This window comes from Dicentrarchus labrax, unplaced genomic scaffold, assembly GCF_905237075.1.
Source record: "Dicentrarchus labrax unplaced genomic scaffold, dlabrax2021, whole genome shotgun sequence".
Classification (NCBI taxonomy): domain Eukaryota; kingdom Metazoa; phylum Chordata; class Actinopteri; family Moronidae; genus Dicentrarchus; species Dicentrarchus labrax.
This window is the reverse complement of record NW_026136707.1, coordinates 512,524-518,575: the sequence shown is the minus strand read 5'-3', so window position 1 is coordinate 518,575 and position 6,052 is coordinate 512,524.

The following is a 6,052-nucleotide window of genomic DNA, read 5'->3' as shown; positions in this document are numbered from 1 at the left end:
TGTAATAAATGTTTAAAACATGCAGCTATGAGATCTGAGCTGAGAGAAAAATGTCGACCAAACATTTCTCACTGACGCAATCAAACTCAAAATAACAGAAATAAAATACTACTGCTGCTACTTTATCCTTTAGCTCACATGCAAGTTTTTACTGTTGATTCATCACCAAACCACATATCAGAATCTCACAGTTTAATACATGTTTTATTGTTTTTTTTTTTCTCACAACACAATACATGAAAGCAGAAACAGGAAGACAGGAAGAAGTGCACATAGGTTTTGGTCCTTGCTATAAAAGATGACACCTCACAGCATGTAATAATTATATCTGCATTATGAACACACAGTACAATGATGTTAATATTGATTTGTAAGGCAGCACATGGTTTACAGTACAGTGATATGGTACAGTGCTCGTTTCACATTTTTCAGCCACAAATGAAAAATATATATTTATATGGCTTCAAAATTCTTCCAGCAAAAGATTTTGGACTTTGAGAACTCACTTTTATGGAATGGCTAAAACTGGATACAGGCAAAAAATAAAAAATAAATCTATTTTTGAGTTAAAAAAAACTAATTCAAGTAATAAAAACAAACATCAATTCTAAAATCCAAAGCACCATTATTGTTACACAGCTTGCATAGTAACACTGTCTCATATGTGTCATTGGTTCTTTTTGGAGGAAGTGATTTTTATTGTAGTATTATTATTATTATTATTATTAATGCCACTGTAGGACACAAACGTCTCTAATGCCTAAACAGCAGCAGAGTACCTGTCAGTAAAACGCTTAACGCCTGGTTTTTAGTGATTTGATCCGTTTTAAAAAGGTCTGACACAGTCGCGAAGCAGGAAAGAGCATCATTAGAGCTTCAATTCTTAAATTTATAACCCTATCCCTGACCCAAAATGAGTGATTTCATACAGATGAACTAAAAGTTAAATTAAACTTTATACGTTTAAAATGATTTGAATTAGTGAGAAACCCAAAATGCACAGCTTTCCTTCATTTGTACATTAGGGCTCAATACTATAACAAAGTCTTGTTAATACTTCAGTGCATTTTAGTTTAGTTCTTTTCTCACTTATTACTTTAGATGTCATTCATTTTCTCAATTTCAGGGGATTTAGAGATGTTATATCCTTGATTAGTGTGACATGAGTAACTTTAGGTAAGTATAGAAATAAGATAAGTTAAGGACTGGGACTGTTAAGTCACAGAAGAGAACTTAGGAAGTCGCAGGTAGTTTGATTGACATCGCTCATCGAATTGAACCATTTAAATAAAAGGATTGTACCGATGTGTTTCTCTCCACGTACCAAACTATTTTTATGTCATAGCCAGAGATATATGTAAGAAATAGTAGAAAACATAGTGTTAAAGTGTGTGTCAGGAGGAAAATAGCTTATATGTCGTTAATGTTTTCGATTATCGATCGTGAAACTTTCCATAGCAGCTCAGGAAAATCCTGGTTTAGTTTCATTTAATCTAATACTTGGTCTCCATCTGAGAAATCCATTTGGTCCCCTCCCCACCAATCAGATGCTCTCTCCTGCTCCGACCCTCTTTCACCTTCCTTCATGTACATTTAGACTTCATCTGGACCGAGTCTGGGTGTGGATTTTTTTTTTAAAGCGCCTTAAATTAGTTCACTCCAGACTGAATTACTGTGACCGTGATATTTTGCGAGCGGAAGAATTCACAGTGCGAACATGAAGTTGTCAGTGCTTTTCATTTGGCTTGCCTCATTATGAAGAGATGAGGCTGAATCTGAGAAACGGAACCTGAAAGCTGTGTAACTGTCGTCTGTCTCAACAGAGCTGAACGTGTGCGGACATTTTGCAGCTTTTACTGACTGGAATCAATCAGCTTATTCATTTTGGCTCTACATTCAGTTAGTTTGCTGGCAAACACCTGGACTCCTAACGTCTGTGTCAAATTATCGAAGGCATTTAGTATAAATTTGTCTATTAGCTGCACGTAAACACTTAATGCCTTCTGGTCCTTTTAAAAATCCCTTTTCTTTATTGCTACCTTCTGTTCTTTGACACGAAAAATCCCTTAAATAAAAATAAAAAAACGATTACACTACAATTTAATGAAAAAAATCCAGTTAAAAGTTTGAAATGCCTATTTAAAGTATAAAAATCAATAAAATATTTGAGAAATGTACAGTTTTATGTTCACTGTCGAGAGCCAATTTGCAACTCTCAAGTGGTTTCACTAAAAAAAACTAAAAAATCTGTAATAAACTCTTAAAATGTTGTCTGTTCGGCTGTAAAGGTTAAGTTTAATGGATCTGAGGTTAATAAACTGCTGTATTTTAAGTGTTTCGTTTCAAGTGTTCCTTTTTGTGCTATATTCTCATTAGTGTCAAATAACTGAAATAAACTGTAGAATTAAATATTGAAGGTTAAAAATCCTATTTGTAACTGTAAACTGGAATATCCCATAGAAACAGGGCAGTAGGTGAACGGGACCAGTTAATAATACTTAATAAATATGTTGTCTAAAGTGGAAATCACTGCTCTGTTTCTTACAGCCTTAGAGAAGTATGTGAAATGATATTAAATTAATTTAATGGAGGGGAAACTATTTGAATACTATATGGCTCTAAACACCATCCTATGGAGATAATACAGTCATTCCTGTCGCGTTCAAAGGATTAACAGTAAAAGATAAAAACTAAAGTGCAGGATTTCAGCTATTGCAATTTTTAAAAAAGTGCTGTAAGCGATGAATAAATAAAGGATTATATACATTCCTTGGCAGTGCATGGCAAAGCTTTGATGTAAGAAAAACCTCATGAATATATATATATATATATTTATATATATTGCTACTACCACTACTACTAAAATGGAGATTATGTACAATAGAATATAAAATAGCTGAATAAAGTGCTGAGGACGGCAAGCAAAGTTACAGAAATGTCCTGAGGTACCACGTATAGCAGCATACACTTGCTGGTGCCAGAGGTCGAAGTCTTAGCAGCTCATCAATCCAGCGACGACCAAAGACAGCAGCAGCAGTAAAACGGACCCTGCAGCGACAAGAACAATATGGAAGTTACCTCACACACATTACCCATAAAACATACTCATTTCAGACCAAACTGATTCCAACACAGCAGTAATCTGTAATTATGTTACGCTGCAAAAAAGGAATCGTCAAGTAAAAAAAAACCTTGTTTCTGGGAAATTTTTTATCTAAAAAAGAAAAATAATCTTGTCAAGCATGTTTTGCATTTAAAAAATAACCTGGTGTCAAGAAAGTCCATCTAACTTTGTCTTAAAGCCTTACTTTTGTCATTGTTTTAATAAAAAAATGCTAAAAATTCGAATTCTACAGGTGCCTGATTCATTTTAGATTAAGGTACAAATTCTTAAATTCAGCTCAATAACGTGACCGACATAAAAGTGTTCAGTGCTTATAGCACAACTTGATTATATTTGGGGCATTTTTTCTACTTTAAAGGCCCATCACAGTCTTTCAATGGCTACATTTTTATATTAGTCTTACCTCATTGGGAGATTGTATTAGCTATATTGAGAGGTGACTACATATACTGTCTGTCGCGCTTATCTTTTAACCGTCTTCAAAATGTGGTTGTCTTTTCAACACAGCTTAGACTAGCACATATCTAAGAACAAGGAAAGAATTTAAGAATTTAAATGCATCGTCAGCAAAGAGCCTGATGGTCTATAAATGGAGACCCACCCTGAGGTCCCGGAGCCAGAGGAGAAGCAGAGCACGGCAGGCTGTAGTAGTGGACCTGCTCCTCCACAACCATATTCCCGTCCTGTAAAGAAGGATACCACACACTGAGCCAATGATAATAAACGTGCCTGGAAGTGAAGTTTATATACATAGTGTTGTTTCTGAAAGCTCAACCGGTCTCTGAATCAACTTCCTCCCAGCTTTCATTGTTTATAACAAACTCAATTTCATGAATATCAGTTCACAATGAATCGAGTTTTATAGTAAAGTCTGCATCTCTCAGTATTGTTAACTAGTGGATCTTGACCTCCGCAATATCGCTGCTCGGGAATGTCAAGAAGAAGCGGGAAGACCTACGCTGTGGCAGACGACGGTAGCGTTCACGTCCACGCATTCATCCAGCGTCATCACTCCACCTCCAATCCTCTTGCATGGAGGTATGCACTGTGTGTCCTTGGAGTAAGCGATGTGCTGCAAGAAAGAAAGAAAGAAAGAAAGAAAGAATTAAGTTTATGAACAGGAAAAAGTTGGTTATTTATCCTAAATTAAGAAGTGACGCGTTTCGATCTCTAGTAGCGCCTACGCCTTTGACTCATCAGGGCAATGAGGACACAGTACAGCTGAGGCTGATGGGAATGTCTACAATTCATCCTGAGGGGAACATGAATGTCTGAGCCCAGTTTAATCCCAATCCAACCAACAGTGGTTGAGATTATTCAGCACGGGCCAAAGAGGCCACCGCTGGCAGGCCCCTCAAATACAACCAACTTATACTCATAATGACACTTCATTGTGGGCGGACAGTCTGCTTTCTAACCCAGCTCATATGAAATGATTATTGACAGTTGTCTGGTGGTAGGTTCGTGTGTTCTTTGGGTCTGTTTGTGTCTGGTTGAACGATCATTGAAAGCACAGAAACATCACATCTGGACCATAAACTCTGTAACTGTGCACGCAGGCTTTATCTATATTTACCTTCGTGTTGATATCCCAGGAGTTCTCACAGCTCGGCTCGTACTTCAGTTCAGGTTTGCAGCAGGAATACTGCGAGGTGCTCTCCTTCACATCTGGGTTGCAACTCACAAACCCCACAGCTGCTAATGAAGACAAAGAACATGATATAAATACACCGGGCATCATCATTTTATCCCTCCCTATGGTCAAAACATCAGATTTAAATCCTGAAATGTGCTTTTATCCTTTCGGTCTGTTTATTATTCTAACATGTGGACAATAGTGGAGGAAGACAAAACTTTAAAGCCTGGCATGAATGAAAAAAGCTCATATCTGTAGTTAGAATCTAGAGCACGTAAAAGAGGAATAAACGTGTTATTCTTGCTGGCTTTATTTTTATCCTGAGGTCATGAAAGTCTCCATTTAGTAAATGAAAGCAGAACTTCCCATGAAAGTCATAGTGGGACTTTCCCCACCTGATTTCATGTAAACGTATCTGTTCCTCTTTTGCTGTGGAAACTACCTCACAGCATGGATGAAAGCACGGGGAATCCCACCGGCTGCTTTCACTTTCTGTGTGCTTATCATGCATCATGCAAGATTAACAGCCCATCACACATAATAGTATATGCTGACATGTTTACATTGTTAACAGTAGTCATCCGGAGTACAAACAATGCGACTGTAGTAGTATCCTATTAAATAAATGGCCATATATTGTTGCAGGAAGGTAAACAGCTAAACATACAAACAAAAATAAACACGCACATGGTAAATAAAACACGAACAGTCTTTCTAGACAGACTCTCTATTGTTTATTCTCTCTTTCACACATCAGTCTAATCTCTCCTGCAAACAACTGCCGAACTTCACTCAATAATCGGTCCATTTCATAAAGCCATTTCAGCCCGGGGCTTTAGCAGGTAAAACGTTTTCACCTGCAGTTGTTTCCGATTTTACCCTCACACATCAACTGTTCAAAAAATACCTTAACATACGCTCTTTGCATTATGGGTATGTAGTTATAAGCAGGGGGGAATTAAATTGACCCTTTTTTAAATGCAGTTTGGCTTACTCACCCGACAAGAGAAGAGAGAGTAGAAGCGCTTTAACACAGTGCGCGGTGCGAACCATCGTTGTGGCTGTGCTTTGTCCTTTACTGTGGGTCTCTCTTTCTCTTTCTCTCTCTTCTAACTTTTCTTCTCATCAAACGTCCCCAGTACTACGGTGTGTGTGTGTGTGTGTGTCAGTACGGGGAAACTTTATGGTCTGCGTAGAGGAAACGTATTTCCAATCTGGTGTAATACATGCACGTTTATTATTGAACGATATTAAAGGGGAAGTTTCGTCTACTCTGATTGGCTAGAGGTGTG